Source organism: Pongo abelii, chromosome 17, assembly GCF_028885655.2.
Source record: "Pongo abelii isolate AG06213 chromosome 17, NHGRI_mPonAbe1-v2.0_pri, whole genome shotgun sequence".
In the NCBI taxonomy this organism is placed as follows: domain Eukaryota; kingdom Metazoa; phylum Chordata; class Mammalia; order Primates; family Hominidae; genus Pongo; species Pongo abelii.
In genome coordinates this window covers 21,033,763-21,050,861 of record NC_072002.2, presented here as the reverse complement: position 1 = coordinate 21,050,861, position 17,099 = coordinate 21,033,763, and the positions used below count along the sequence as shown (strand labels likewise).

Here is a 17,099-nt window from a genome sequence, read left to right as displayed (position 1 = left end):
GAGTTTTGCTTCATGTATTTGGGGTCTCTGTTAGCGTATAAGTGTTTATAGTTATGTCGTTCCAATAGATTGACACCTTTACTATTGTAAGATGTCTTCTTTGTCTCTAGTAACAATATTTGTCTTAAAGTCTGTTTTGTCTGATACACGTATAGCCACTGCAGTTCTCTTTTTCCTTATAACAGCTTTATTGAAATATAATTAATATATCATATAATTCACCTATTTAAAGTATAAAATTCAATGGGTTTTAGTTTAATCTGCACATATAGACTTGTGAAATCTTCACCAGGTTCAATTTTAGAACATTTCTATAACTCGGAAAAGCAAACCAGCTCACTGCTGCCTCGACTGCCAGGGCTCAAGTGATACTCCTGCCTCAGCCTCCTAAAGCGCCAGGATTACAAGCATGAGCCATCATGCCCAGCCAAACATAAAGCTTATGCTAGGTTGCTGGTTTCTGACAGCATTTCAAGCAGCCCTCAAGCTGCTGCTGCCATACCATGACTGTGAGGGGAGGGATGTTTAAAGCTAAATGAACGGGTGTGAGATTCCATCGCGTCACAGTCCATTGAATGCATTGAAGTGTCATAAGTGTAACTCAGTGAATCACCAAGCAGAGAACACACCCATGTAATCACCCTCTCAAGAAACAGAACACTATTAGCTTCTAGAAGCCTCCCTCGTGCACTCCCACAACGACTATTCTCTTTCTGCCAAAAGTTACTCTATTCTGACTTCTAATGCCATAACTTAGTTTTCCCTGGTTATGAACTTCGGATAAATAGAACCATACGGAGTGTAATCTTTTAAGTCCAGTTTCTTTTGTCCAATATTATGATTGTGAGATTCATCCATATTGTTATGCCTACCTACATTTTATTCATTTTCTGTGATATAATGTACCATTGAATGAATATATCACAATTTTTATCTATTCTACTGTTGATGGATATTTGGGTTACAGTGGGCCCTCCATATCCACAGGTTCTGCAAATTCAACCAAATAAGGATGGAAAATATTTGGAAAAATAACAATACAAAAATACAAATTTAAAAAATACATTATAACAACTATGTACGTGGCATTTACATTGTATTGGGTATTATAAGTAATCTAGAGATGATTTAAAATATACGGGAAAATGTGCATGGGTTATATGCAAGTACTATGTGATTTTATATGAGACTTGAGCATCTGCAGATTTCGGTATCCTCAGAGGTCCTGGAACTAATCCCCCAGGGATACCGAGGAACTACTGTATTTCCATTTTCTTAGTTGTTACAATTATTACAAGTAATGCTGCCATGATCATTCTTATATATTTGCTGTATATATGCACAGCGTGCATTCTTTTTTTCTTTGTTTCTTTTTTTTTTTTTTTGAGACAGAGTCTTGCTCTGTCACCCAGGCCAGAGTGCAGAGGCATGATCTTGGCTCACTGCCACCTCCGCCTCCCGGGTTCAAGTGATTCTCCTGCCTCAGCCTCCCGAGTAGGTAGGATCACAGGTGTGTGCCACCACACCCGGCTAATTTTGTTATTTTTAATAGAGACGGTGTTTTGCAATGTTGGCCAGGCTGGTGTCGAACTCCTGACATCAGGCGATCTGCCTGCCTCGGCCTCCCAAAGTGCTGAGATTATAGGCATGAGTCACCCCGCCCAGCCCACAGGAGTGCATTCTGTTTGGTGCACTCCTAGCAATGAAACTGCCTGACTGTTGAGTATTGTATATTCCACTTCGGTGACTGGACAAATTTGCACACTCACTGGAGCTATGTAGGAGTTCTTGTTGCATTACTTCTTTGTCAACACTTGGTATTGTCAGTCTTTTTCATTTTAACTCTTTTGGTGTGTGTGTAGTGGAATCATTGTCAATAGTATCTTTTAAAAACTTTTATTTTCTATTTGTTGCTGATACATAGAAATACATCTATTATTTGTATTTTGACCTTTCATCCAGCAAGCTTACTAAACTCAATTATTAGTTCTAAAAATTCACCTGTAGATTTGTTGGCTTTTCCACATACCTAATCATATGATGTGTGAATAGTACCATCTTTATTTTTTCTAATTTTTATTTCTTTTTATTACCTTATTCTGTATAGGGTGCACAGTACAATGCTGCGTAGAAGTGTTGATAAGAAAGCATTTGATAAGGTTGCATTCTTCCTTTCACCATTACACGAGACATCCACTTCAGGGTTTTTGTAAAACATCATTTATGAGAATAAGGAGGTTATTTTCTATTTCTTGTTTTCTAAAAGTTTTCATCATGATGAATGTTAAATTTCAAGTGCATTTTTTGATCTACTGAATGTAGACCAAAAATAAAATTTGAAGGCCCCCTGCAACCATCTAAATGGACTCCCTCGTTGACCAGGACACTCTAAAATTTAACCTGAAAGGCTGTTGCAGGCCATGGCAGGAAGTGGGGGTCTGACATGCCTCATGCTACCCTCCTCCCTTTTGGATTTCAGGAGAAGGCGATCAGCATTGAACATCAACACAGACCTTAAGTAAGATAAGAAACATTTACAAAATCTATTTTTTCTGAAGCCTGCTACTAGGAGGTTTCACCTGCATGATAAAACTTTGCTCTTCAAAACCTCTTTATTGCAACCCAGACATTCCTTTCTATTGATAACCAATTGCCAATTAGAAACATTTTAACTCTACCTATAATCTGGAAGTCCCCCCGCCACATTGAGTTGTCCCACCTTTCTGGACCCAACCAATGTGTACCTTAAATGTATTTGATTGACGTCTCATGACTCCCTAAAATGTATAAGCCCGAGCTGCGCCCTAACCACCTTGGGCACATGTTCTCAGGACCTCCTGAGGGCCGTGTCATGGCCCATGGTCACTCATATTTGGCTCAGAATAAATCTCTTCAAATATTTTACGGAGTTTGACTGTTTTTGTTGACAGTTTGTTGTTTTTGTTTTTGTTTATTTGTAGTCTTTCTCATCAGATTTGTGTTCCTTGACAGAGTTGGGGAGAGGTGTGCTTTATTTAAGGTGTGTCCAGTGCCTGGCATTTTTATTTGGCGTTTAATAAATACTTGACAAATTAATAAGAATAGGAGCTCTCTGGACAGATAAACTACAAGGAAATATTTGAGATCATTGCTAAAAGAGAGGTCCTTAAGCTGTGGGTCCGGGAAGAAAGTTCCCCTGGGCAGGGACCCTCATCCTATTGCAAGCAGAGTTTCTTGTGAATAGGCTGCCATCTGCGGGGCCCTGGCCCACTCTCTTCATCAAGATTCCTCACAGCCCCTTACCTCCCCATCCACCTGCTCCTCCTGCTCCCATTTCAGCTTCTTCTGAGGTTTATCCATGTGGCATCGCTAATGGTCTCCCTGCTAGTGGGAATTTTGTGACAATGGGACCTTGTTTATTTTACTGCTGTATCCCGATTGCCTAGAACACTGCCCAGGTGGCCAGCACACGCTTGCTTAGTGCATCATGTGCTATTTTTCCCCAAGGAGAAATGTTCAGATTTTTTGTTTTGTTTTCTTTTTTTTTTTTATGGCTTTCTTTTTTTTTTATATTATACTTTAAGTTCTAGGGTACATGTGCACAACATGCAGGTTTGTTACATGTGTATACATGTGCCATGTTGGTGTGCTGCAGCCATTAACTCGTCATTTGCATTAGGTATATCTCCTAATGCTATCCCTCCCCCCTCCCCCCACCCCACAACAGGCCCCAGTGTGTGATGTTCCCCTTCCTGTGTCCAAGTGTTCTCATTGTTCAATTCCCACCTTTGAGTGAGAACATGCAGTGTTTGGTTTTTTGTCCTTGCAATAGTTTGCTGAGAATGATGGTTTCCAGCTTCATCCATGTCGCTACAAAGGACATGAATTCATCCTTTTTTATGGCTGCATAGTATTCCATGGTATATATGTGCCACATTTTCTTAATCCAGTCTATCATTGTTGGACATTTGGGTTGGTCCCAAGTCTTTGCTATCATGAATAGTGCCGCAATAAACATATGTGTGCATGTGTCTTTATAGCAGCATGATTTATAATCCTTTGGATATATACCCAGTAATGGGATGGCTGGGTCAAATGGTATTTCTAGTTCTAGATCCTTGAGGAATCGCCGCACTGTTTTCCACAATGGTTGAACTAGTTTACAGTCCCACCAACAGTGTAAAAGTGTTCCTATTTCTCCACATCCTCTCCAGCACCTGTTGTTTCCTGACTTTTTAATGATCACCATTCTAACTGGTGTGAGATGGTATCTCACTGTGGTTTTGATTTGCATTTCTCTGATGGCCAGTGATGATGAGCATTTTTTCATGTGTCTGTGGCTGTATAAATGTCTTCTTTTGAGAAGTATCTGTTCATGTCCTTTGCCCACTTTTTGATGGGGTTGTTTGTTTTTTTCTTGTAAGTTTGTTTGAGTTCTTTGTAGATTCTGGATTTTAGCCCTTTGTCAGATGATTAGATTGCAAAAATTTTCTCCCATTCTGTAGGTTGCCTGTTCACTCTGATGGTAGTTTCTTTTGCTGTGCAGAAGCTCTTTAGTTGAATTAGATCCCATTTGTCAATTTTGGCTTTTGTTGCTATTGCTTTTGGTGTTTTAGACATGAAGTCCCTGCCCATGCCTATGTCCTGAATGGTATTGCCTAGGTTTTCTTCTAGGGTTTTTATGGTTTTAGGTCTAACATGTAAGTCTTTAATCCATCTTGAATTAATTTTTGTATAAGGTGTAAGGAAGGGATCCAGTTTCAGCTTTCTACATATGGCTAGCCAGTTTTCCCAGCACCATTTATTAAATAGGGAATCCTTTCCCCATTTCTTGTTTTTTTCAGGTTTGTCAAAGATCAGATGGTTGTAGATGTATGGTATTATTTCTGAGGGCTCTGTTCTGTGCCATTGATCTATATCTCTGTTTTGGTACCAGTACCATGCTGTTTTGGTTACTGTAGCCTTGTAGTATAGTTTGAAGTCAGGTAGCACGATGCCTCCAGCTTTGTTCTTTTGGCTTAGGATTGTCTTGGCAATGCGGGCTCTTTTTTGGTTCCATATGAACTTTAAAGTAGTTTTTTCCAATTCTGTGAAGAAAGTCATTGGTAGCTTGATGGGGATGCCATTGAATCTATACATTACCTTGGGCAGTATGGCCATTTTCACGATATTGATTTTTCCTATCCATGAGCATGGAATGTTCTTCCATTTGTTTGTGTCCTCTTTTATTTCGTTGAGCAGTGGTTTGTAGTTCTCCTTGAAGAGGTCCTTCACATCCCTTGTGAGTTGGATTCCTAGCTATTTTATTCTCTTTGAAGCAATTGTGAATGGGAGTTCACTCATGATTTGGCTCTCTGTTTGTCTGTTATTGGTGTATAAGAATGCTTGTGATTTTTGCACATTGATTTTGTATCCTGAGACTTTACTGAAGTTGCTTATCAGCTTAAGGAGATCTTGGGATGAGATGATGGGGTTTTCTAAATATACAATCATGCCATCTAGAAACAGGGACAATTTGACTTCCTCTTTTCCTAATTGAATGGATTTTTTTGTTTCCTTTAAATTCTTCAACGGGGTATGACCTTTTCCCCAAGTCGAGAGCCACTGCTTTTTCTCGAATCACCTCTTCTGTCCCTTGATCCCCCAAACTGGTGTGCTGCTTGCCACAGTGAGGGTGACTGGTTTTGCTCTGCTTGGCTTCTGGAGGGGCTCCGGGTGCCCCCATGAGGGTGTGGAAGTGGGATCAGTGAAAACCAGGCAGGGAGTTGCAGCCATTCCCAGGAAGGCAGAAAGGCCCCGGGCCATGTGAAAGAAACAAGTAGGGTGGAACAGAGACGATTGTGCAAGCCTGGCTGCGGTGTGGGAGGCCCGTGAGGCGCCTTGCAAGGACAAGTGGAGGCCGGTGCAGTCTGACGTGCCCGCGGGGCTGAGGCCGCCGGGGTCCTCCAGGGCCGGTAGAGGGCGCTGCTGCAAGCTCCCGCAGAGTGTCTGTGGGCCTGGCCACCACCCTTCAGCTGCTCCCGTAAGACGCCGTGGTATACGTTTTCCTCTTAATTTGTGTTGTGTTGGTGACAACCGCATGCACAGCACCACCTCCCTGACTCGTTTTCTCCTTGGCTGCTGACTGCACAAACTGAGACTGGTGGCAGAAAATGGCGAATTCTGGGAGAAAAAAGTGTTTTTCTAAGTCAAACTTTCTGCCATTTCCACAGAGTTTTCTATGCTACGTAAGTCAATCCATTTATGTTTTGAATTTTAAAAGATTTTGGAATGTTTGAACAGAGAAGCTTCCTTGCACACATGATTTTTCAAGATTCTAGAGAATTTTTATCTACCATAGGAGAGAGAAATATTTCATACGTCTAGTCAAAATGAAAATAAATGCCAATTACCCATGTATCTCTCTCTCTCTCTCGCCCAAGTTCTTGCGAATCTTAATGGAATTCTCCTGGCAGCGTGCAGCTTATTGGATCTTTGGAGGCAGGAAATACTCAACATATTTAAAGCATTACACTGTCCAACAGGTGAGGAATGGGGGAATACTTATATCACTTGGACACAGTCCAGTTAACTAGAGAGGCTCTATGTGTTTTGAAGATCTAGTTCCTTGAAGCTATGTAAATGTGTTTTAATAATACCAAGACGAGCAGATGGCATTTTTTTTTCTAAGGGTCAGGGGCCAGGGTGGTACAGGGAAGCTATTTTCCCACAAGGAAAAGAGGGGGTTTGTCAGAAAACCAGACAATGGCCAGAGGCCAGGGACCTATTGTTTTCCAGTCACAGGACATATATCCTCTTGGGCCCAGGTTGAATTGCTCAGGGTCTCAGTATCCAGGAAATAAAGCTGTGAGAAGAGTGAATCTGAACATGAGCCCAGGACTTCCAAGTTCATTGAGAATTCACCAAGGAGCCCCGGAATTAGACAGGAGCAGTAAGGAGTAAAAAAAAGGGAGGGAAAAAAAAGAGGTATTCTTCAGCATTACGGACATTGCATCCATAAGGGGGCTCTTGGCGACAAAGGAGGCTTCACTTGTGGGCAACGTGGGGTGTCATTCTCAGGGAAGGAGCTGTCTGCATCAGCTTGGTAGAAAACCCACCTGAACTTATCCAGATAGGTTCTACTAGGTAAGGTTGTCAGTCTTTCTCCCCCCTCTAATTTTTCCCCCCTTACTGGCTCTTTCTGCTATCAGAACCCTTCTTGATCAAAGCAATGAACCCAAAACCAACAACTTCTCACCCTCCCCACCTGCAGCCACAGACCTTGACCACCACTGCCCTTTCACCCTCATTCAATCCTCTCTTTTCATCTATCACTAAGACTTTTGGAAAGAGCTGTGCTGCATGAATAAAACTGGAGTTCTGCTAATGAAGAAGAGAGGAAGGGAATGATTAAGACCTACCATTGATAGCACAATGGGGTGACTGTAGTCAATAAAAACTGTACATTTTAAAATAACTTAAAAGAGGCCGGGCATGGTGGCTCAAACCTGTAATCCCAACACTTTGGGAGGTCGAAGCAAGTGGATCACCTGAGGTCATGAGTTCAAGACCAGCCTGGCCAACATGGTGAAACCCTGTCTCTACTAAAATTACAAAAATTAGCCAAGCGTGGTGGCGCATGCCTGTAATGCCAGCTACTCAGGAGGCTGAGGCAGAAGAATCGCTTGAACCTGGGAGGTGGAGGTTGCAGTGAGCTGAGATTATGCAACTGCACTCCAGCCTGGGAGACAGAGCGAGACTTCATCTCAAAACAAACAAACAAACAAACAAAAAACCTTAAAGAGTGTAATTGTATTGTTTGTAGCTCAAAGATAAATGCTTGAGGTGATGGATTCCCCATTCTACAAAGTGTGCTTATTTCATGTTGCATGCCTGTATCAAAACATCTCATGTACCCTATAAATGTATACACCTACCATGTACCCACAAAAACTAAAATTAAAAAAGAAGAGAGGAAGGGCAGCCGCTGCAGTGATGCAGAAGCTCCTTGCCTCCAAACTGCAAGCGGCTTCTCTGCTGCGCCTTGCTTGAGCTTTTCAGGGGCATCTGTCTATGGGAGCTTCCCTCCTCCCTTGGCTTCTGCGGGGCACCTTCTCATGCTCCTCTGTTCTCTCACCTGCCTTCTTCACACACAGTGGCTGCCAGGCTCCTGGAGGTGCTGGCCTGGTCCTCTGCTCTGTTTCTCGGTGGCTCTTCCAGAGTTCCTGTTGTTCACACCTTTGGCTTCAGGGGCCACTGCCCTGCTGATGACTCTTTCTCTCCATCCTTCGTCTCTGCTGAGACCTCTATGTCCATGGCCTTCCAGACATCCCCACGTTCTGGCTCTCAGGCAACTTCAACTTCACATGGTCAATCGCGGCCCTTCTCTTGTATGCTGAACCTGCTCTTCCTCCTGCAATTCCTCTTCGGGTGAGTGGAGCCAGGATCTTCCCAGTTGCCAGGGCAGAATACAGAGTATCATTCCTTCACTCAGCCCACACTCGACTGGTCACTGTAGGAGACACCCCTGTGCCGCCTTTAATGGCTGCTGCACCCATCCCCCAGGGAGCTGCCTTCGGGGACCACGCCTAGGAGACTGCATTTTCCCTCACCCTGCGGTGGTCTGCAGCTGTAACTGACCCATGTGGAAGGCACTGCAGCCCAGGCTGCTCGACTCGCACAGCACAACCTCTGTGGTGCAGCAGACCTGCTCCAGGTCTTCCCTGAAGCGGATGGAGGCTAGACTTCTCCCAAACCACAGGGGTGCTGAGCTGCCTTGCATGCTCGCCTGCTCCTCTCACTCCCACAGGGGGTTCTGATGAGAACCTCCCTCTTCAGGCAGTCGCCTGAGCAACCCCATCCCAGGCTCTGTGTCTAGGGAGCCCCGACCTAAGGCCGTCATGGTCTCACAATGCTGCTTCACTGTTTTGCATCTGCCCCACTTGGCATCCCCTCCACCATTGTCTCATCCAGGCCGCACTCATTCACTGAGCCCAGAGGTACAAACAGAAATAGAACGCAAGCCACATTCACCGTTGAACATTTTCTGGCAGCCACCTTTAAAAAGTAAAAAGAGGCCAGGCGCGGTGGCTCATGCCTGTAATCCCAGCACTTTCGGAGGCTGAGGTGGGAAGATCACTCGAGTTCAGGAGTTTCACACCAGCCTGGCAACATACTGAGACCTCATCTCTTTTTTTTTAATTAAAAAAAAATAAAAAGAGTCAGGTGAATTTAACTTTAGGAATATATTTTATTTATCCCAATATATCCAAAAATAGTATACTTTTAACATGTATTCAATATAAGAATTATTATTGAGATATGTCACATTCTTTTATTCATTCCAAGGCTTTAAAATCCAGTGTGTGTTTTACTCTTACAGCACATCACAATTTGAATGCTAAATTCTCAAAGAAAATGCTCAATCTTTATTTAGACTTCATAACATCTACAATTGGAAAAAATGAATTCACATACTCAAGTTGTTCCAACCATACGTACGTTTTCCAATCACTGAATTGAGTATCAATGTTAAAATTTAAGTTAATTAAGGTGAAATTAAATTAACAATTTAGCATCTCAATTGCTGCATTTCAGGTGCTAAATGACCACACGCAGCCGCCAGCCACTCTGCTGGCAGTGCAGATGTACGCTGTGAAAGCAGCTTAGAGTTGGTGTCCACTCTGGGTGCAACTCTCCCGGTCGGTCCTCCGCATTGCAGTCACTTTGCCATGTTAATAGGCTGATCTGTCTTCATTTCAATTTTGATATGATGTTCATCATGAACTTTTTACATTAATCTTTATTTTTAAAAAATATTGGATTACAATATTATTTATCTCGATTATCGAGGTTTTGGGCATTCTCTTACATTTTGTGCCTGGGGCGAGTTTCTCATTTGCCTGGCCCTAGTCCTGGCCCTGCGTTCTGATTGCCTGTGTGCACAGTGGGTCAGATTCCAGGTTCCTAAGGATTGGTGGGCTCTCCCTCCCTAAAGTCACTCCTCACCATCTAGGAACGGGAGCCTCGCACCTCCCTGCCTTCAATCATGCTGTTTACTTGGTCTGAGAGTCGGCTTTCTATTTTAACTAGCTATTTCCTACTCAGTCTGCAAACCAACTCTCTGGGGGCAGGTTCTGGTGTTGCCTGGTTTTGTGCAGTTTTTTGCGCAGTCTTCACCTTCGTTGGCCATGCAGGGCAGGCCACGGCTGGGCTAGATGCAGTGCTCTCTGCTCTGTCCAGCTCAGATTCCGGGAGGCGTCGCCGGGAGCCCCTTCCAGCTGGATCCCCGCTGGAGGCCCTGGCAGGCGATGCGGAGGCAGGCGGAGAGAGGCTGGGTGCTGCCCGTGGCCGCTCCCTGCGCTGGTCCAGCCTTGGTTCTGGTGGAGCGCTAGGTGTCCGTATGCAGGCCCGGGTCGGCGGGCTTTCTCCAGGGCGCCGGCGCCCCCGGGCCCTCAGGTATCCGGACGGGAATGCTTCCCGCTGAGGCCGGTTTCTGCGGCCTCAGCGCGCTCCGCCTCCCCTCTGGATAGTCCCCGCCTCTTCAGTTGCACCTCTTGAGCAGAACCCCGCCTTATGCTGAGATTTTGCCCAACACGTTAGACACGGGCTAGTTTCCCTCCCCGACTCCTATAGTCATTCTTACTTCTCTTTTGCTACATTCTGCGTTATGTGATTTTAATTCTGGACTTCTCTCTTTATGCTTCATTTCACTGTAAACTGCCTGAGGACAAAGCATGTCTTCGTGACATTTGCGCCCCTCGGGAAACCCAGCCCTTAGCTGCACACAGGAGCCCAATGAGCGCTGAAATCGACACATTCATGGAGAAAGGCAAATATAGAAAGTGTCTTAACTCATGGCTACCTGCGACTTCTTGTAGAACGTCTATGAAACAGATATTCTTAAATTATTCCCAAGATGAGGAGGTTTTAATATTAGGAAACATTTTCTAAATATTACTCCATTCTTATTCACTCTGGAAGTAGCCTCCCCTTAATCTCTATTTTCTGAAAATAGAAATTCATGTCAAGATGCTACATTATTGAACTGATGTAGCCGCAGTCTTTTACTCCACAGAAGACTTACAAGTTCAACTGGAGAAGGGCATGCCATTTTAACTTCCATCCACCAAACAAGAACTATTTATACCTGGAGGTTGCTGCCCTTAACTTCTTCGAGATATGTGACATTCCATTTAAAAATAGATTGTTCAGGCCAGGCGCGGTGGCTCACGCCTGTAATCCCAACACTTTGAGAGGCGAAGGCGGGCAGATCACCTGAGGTCAGGAGTTTGAGAACAGCCTGACCAACATGGTGAAACCCCGTCTCTACTAAAAATACAAAAAATTAGCCTGGCGTGGTGGCATGCGCCTGTTATCCCAGCTACTTGGGAGGCTGAGGCAGGAGAATTGCTGGAAACCGGGAGGCGGAGGTTGCAGTGAGCCAAGATTGCGCCACTGTACTCCAGCCTGGGCAACAAAGAGTGAAATTTCGTCTCAATAAATAAGTAAATAAATAAATAAATAAAAATGGAGAGTAGCAGAAACTGAAAAGAATTGAAGGAGAAAAGCTAGGTCCAAAGTTTAGATTCCCAGTGCATCTCCTTTGAATTTTTCTTTACTAAAAATTGCTTGTTTTTTCACATGCCGCTTTGGAGTGGGTCTTGTAGAATCCTGGGACGACCGCTTTCTAGCCATGTGACCTTGGGCATTACTGAATCCCACCAAACCTCAGCTTCTCCATCTAAAAATGGGGATAATCATACCTTCCTTTTATATATTAGAAGATACGTAGCTGGCATCTAGCAGGTACTCAATATATATTCTCACACTGTAGTGTACCTAAGAACAGATCATTAAAAGCTGACATTCCTGGGCCTCTTCCTTCTGAGGTTCTGGGCTAGCCTGTGGGTGCTCTGGCATATGTATTTGTCACAAGCTCCTTAGGTAACTCTTATGCAGGTGGTATATAGACTGCACTTCAGGAGATGCTTCTGCAGAGCTCATCTTCTTGGGATGACAAACGCATCACGAGGAGTCCTGGACCTCCATGGCCTGCTCAGGATGTGTGTATGCAACATGGTCTTACAACGCTCGAGCTCAAACTCTCCCAGCCACTTAGAGTTCAGCTGCTTTGACGTCCACTCCTCTCTTGGCTGTACACAGATGGTTGGAAACTGGATCCTAGGTCTCCTAGGTCTCCAAGTCCTTGTAGCCTTCAGTAGGGATTAAAAGCCCTGTAGAGAGAACCCATTGGCCATCCTGCATCGTGAGCTACTCTCCCCTGGAAGGAGAAGGCGCATCTGCTCTCCAGGTGGGGATTCCTCCTCTTCTCATTTACATCTGATTGTTCTTCAATAACTGGATCTAGGTCCACACTGTCCACTGTTAGAGTAAAACCCTGAGCAAGGAATCAGGTGGAGGGGTAGAGCACAGATGCAGGGATGCAGAGAAGGGTAGAACCCCGTCCTCCAGGGAAGGAAAGGTTAGGAGGTCCACTCTCATCACGTTGCCACCAGCTCACGCTCACTCTCCAGACCTCTGCCCCTCCTCCCTTAGTTGTCCCCTGCCCACTTTCTCCATCACATCCACATGTAGATACATGTATACCATACATATTTTTAAACACAAGGTCTCACTATGTTGTCCCAGATCGAGTGCAGTGGCTATTCACAGGCATGATCGTAGCTCACTGCAGGCTCCACCTCCTGGGCTTAAGCATTCTTCCCACCACAGCCTGCCAAGTAGTTGGGACCACAGTGTGTACCACCATGCCCAGCTACCATATCCATATTTCTAAGGATTGTTTATACATATATAATTTTTCTTTTCATTTTCCTTCCTGCATCCCAAACCAGATTTCTCTGAGGTTAGAAGGGGACAAAAAAGAAATGCCCAGGTGGTGTCTCCAGGGTTTAGATCCTAAAGAAGAGGAGAATTTAACTTCTTTCAGTTGGCAGCTGAAATAGGACCTATTTGTGTCTAGTTTTCTCAAACACTAGACTTTGGAGAAAGGACTCACAGGATGGCAGAAGCGACTATTAAGTATCTCATGAATTCATTTGTTTCTCTTTTTTGCTTTCTTTAACATTTTAATTTTTTTAATAGAGATGGTGTCTCGCTGTGTTGTCCAGGATGGTCTTAAACTCCTGGGCTCAGGCGATCCTCCCACTTTGGCCCCCAAAGTGCTGGGACTGCAGGTGTGAACCACTGTGCCCAGCTCTAAGAATTCCTTTCTTGTGTGTGGCTGAGCAGGAATGGTGAGGATTTGTGGCTGGGAAGGGCCTGGTTGCTGAGCTTTCATCTAACTGCTTGTCTCCTATCTGAGCCCATACATGGAAAGAGAGGGAAAAATCAAGTTTGGAAAAATGTCTGGGCCCTTCTCTCTGAGGTGTTGGCAAGGAGGAAAGATATTCAAGCATTGATAGACTTGCACCAAGACATTGTTTTTGTCGAGATTACACAGAATGGAAAACTGAAAGGATTAGCTTCCGGTTTCCAGTCCAGTGAGCACAAGCATGCACATTGTCACTCCCATTGTCACAAGAAAAAAGCTGAACAAACAAGATCAGCAACTCTTCTTAGGTCCTTCAGAGAATTGAAGTCACAGGGCAAATGGCCACACCGCAAACTGGAGAGACTGGCAGATACCAAGAATCACAGCTAGCCTTGAGCAGAAGCTGCAACTGGAGCCAGAAATGGGAAGAAATGTAAACATAACAGACTTGTTCTCGGATGCATGGCCGGTCAATATGCGAAACACTGAGTTGCAGCAGAGGAATGGGTTTCATTGTAAGGAAACTGAATGAGGAGGTGGGAGGAACCCTCAAATCCAGCTCCCCAAGGAGTTTGAGGCTAGGGATTTTAAGGGGTTTGGAAGAGTAGTGGGCCAAGGTGTAGGAATCATTGATTGGTCAGAGAATATAGGGTGAAGTCATGGGATCGAGAGATGAAGATTTTAAATAACTGTGATTAACATGCTAAGGGCTTTACTGGAAAAAGTGGGGGACAGAAGGACAGGTAAGTAATTTAACTAGAGAGGTGGAAACTACAAAAACAATCAAAAGCTCCATCCATGTTGCTGCAAAGGTATGATTTAATTCTTTTTTATGGCTGCATAGTATTCCATGGTGTACATGTAACATATTTCCTTTATTCAATCCACCACGGATGGGCACCTAGGGTGATTCCATGCGTTTGCTATTGTGAACAGCATGATGATGAACATTTGCGTATATGTGTCTTTTTGGTATAATGATCTATTTTTCTTTGGGCATATGCCTAGAAATGGGATTGCTGGGTCAAATGGTAGCTCTGTTTTAAGTTCTTTGAGAAATCTCTAAACTGCTTAATCCTTAGCAAATTAATGCAGGAACAGAAAACCAAAAACTACATGTTCTCACTTATAAGTGAGAGCTAAACATTGAGCACCCAGGGACGTAAACATGGAACACTCGACACCGCAGACCACGAGAGGGGGAGGCAGCAAGAGGGCGTGGGTTGAAAACCACCTGGTGAGTACTATATCACTATCTGAGTGCAGTATACCCCATGTAACAAACCTACACATGTACATCCAGAATCTAAAATAAAAGTTAAAAAAAAAAGGGAAATGGCAGAAGTCAAAAAAACACTGTGACAGAAAGGAAGAATGCCTTTGATGGGCTCATGGTCAGACTGGACATGGCCAAGAAAAGAACCAGTGACTTGATATGTCAACAGACACTTCCCACACTGCAAAGCAAAGATAAAACATAGGATTAAAAAAAATGAAATGGAATATCCAAGAACTGTGAGACAATTATTAAAGGTGTAACATGTGGACAACAGAAACACTGAAAGGAAAAGAAAAAGAGAAATGAGCAGAAAAAAAAATTGAAGTAATAATGGCTGAGAATTTTCCAAAATTAATGACAGGCAACAAACCACCGATCCATGAAGCTCAGAGAACACCAGGCAGGCTCAATCACAAAAAAATCCACACCTCGGTTTTGTTGACAAAAAGAGTGAAACTCTAAAATATTTGAAGAGATTTATATGAGTGACCATGGCCCATGACACAGCCCTCAGGAGGTACTGAGAACTTGTGTCCAAGGTGGTCAGGGTACAGCTTGTTTATATATTTTAGGAAGGCATAAGACATCAATCAAATACATTTAAGAAATATATTGGTTTGGTTCAGAGAGGTGGGACAACTCAAAGCAGGGGCTTCCATGCTATGGGTAAATTTAAACATTTTCTGGTTGACGATTGGTTGAGTTTCTCTGAAGACCTGGGATTGACAGAAAGGAACGTTCAGGTGAAAGATGAAGGATTGTGGAGACCAAGTTTTATTGTGCAGAGGAAGCGCTTAGCTAGCAGACTTTAGAGAGAGCAGGTTGTAAATTGTTTCTTATCAGACTTAAAAGGGTGCTTGGCTCTTAGTTGATTATCTCCTGGATCTGGAAAGGAAGGAAGGAAAACAAAGGTGGAAGGGGATTCTCTATAGAATGTGAATTTTCCCCACAAGAGACTTTGCAGGGCAATTTCAAGGTATGGCAAGGAAATATATTTTGAGGTAAAACATTTTGATTTTCTTCCTTGTTATGCCAGAGTCAGACTGGAAAGTAAGTCACAATATACAGGGTTAAATAAAACCCATCTGGTGAGAATTTATGGTTTGTAAGGCATGACTCCACAGACCCCTTAGAAAGGAATTTGGGTAAGACAAAAAAATCAGAGCTTAGTCATATATATATATATATATATATAATTGTATTTTATTTTATTTTTTTTTGAGGCAGAGTTTCACTCTTGTTGCCCAGGCTGGAGTGCAATGGCATAGTCTCAGCTCACTGTAACCTCCGCCTCCTGGGTTCAAGAAATTCTTCTTCTTCAGCCTCCCAAGTAGCTGGGATTACAGGCACGCACCACCACACCTGGCCAATTTTTGTATTTTTAGTAAAGACAGGGTTTTACCATGTTGGCCAGGCTGGTCTCGAACTCCCGACCTCAGGTGATCCATCCACCTCGGCCTCCCAAAATGCTGGGATTACAGGCGTGAGCCACCGGGTGCCTGGCCCAATCCTCAGTATATTATATTCAAACTTGAGAAAATCATGAAGGAAGCCAGAGGGGAAAAACACTTACCTATAGAGGGGCAGGGATAAGAATTACATCAGAATTATCTTTGGAAACCATGAATACTAGAAAACGGTGGAGTGAAATATGTCTTAATGTGTTGAGAGCCAACACTCACTAACCTAAAATTCTATATCCAGTGATATTATCTGGATATGAATGTTTATAGCAGCATTTTTCATAGTTGGCAAAATCCAAAAGCAACTAAGATATTTTTCACTAGGTGAAAGGATGAAATAACTAGCATATCTATACAATGGAATATTAGTCAGTGATAAAAAGAAATGGGCTATCAAGCCCTGGAAAGACATGAAAGAAACTTCATGCTGTATGATTCCAACTCTCTGACATCCTGGAAGAGGCAAAACTATAGAGAACATAAAAAGATCAGTGGTTGTTAGATCCCAAGTCAGTGTTGGTTGGATCAGTGAGATTTGGGATGGATGGATAAAGCAGAGCACAGAGCATTTTTAGGGCAGTGAAGCCGTTCTGTGTGGTGCTGTGATGGTGCACACCTGTCACTGTACATTTGTCAGAGCCCAGAGAGTGTGCAACAGAGTGAACCCTAATGTAAACTGTGGACTTCAGCCACACTAAATTACATATCAATATTGGTTCATTGATTCTAACAAATGTCTACACTAAATGTTCCGTCTATTATATCACTCCCTAAAAAAGCTTCATCACCTAAAAAAGCTCACCACAGGCCGGGTGCAGTGGCTCATGTCTGTAATCCCAGCACTTTGGTAGGCCAAGGTGAGCAGATCACTTGAGCCCAGGAGTTCGAGACCAGCCCAGCCAACATGGCGAAACACCATCTCTACTAAAAATACAAAAATTAGCTGGGCATGGCCGTGGGCACCTGTAATTCCAGCTACTCGGGAAACTGAGGCAGGAGAATCACTTGAACCTGGGAGGCAGAGGTTGCAGTGAGCTGAGGTTGTGCCACTGCACTCCCGCCTGGGTGACAGAGCGAGTCCCTGTCTGAAAACAAAACAAAACAAAAACTCTTACTGCAGTTC

The 17,099-nt window shown here is 43.7% G+C and overlaps 1 long non-coding RNA gene across 1 annotated transcript; it reads left to right on the top strand.

Annotated features, from left to right (window-relative positions):
• Positions 1–5,587: 5,587 nt before the first annotated feature.
• LOC129051494 (uncharacterized) lies at positions 5,588–14,570 on the top strand. The gene is made up of 2 exons (XR_010137541.1): positions 5,588–6,503; positions 12,816–14,570. It is a non-coding gene; the product is annotated as an uncharacterized LOC129051494 (long non-coding RNA).
• The last annotated feature ends 2,529 nt before the right edge of the window (positions 14,571–17,099 follow it).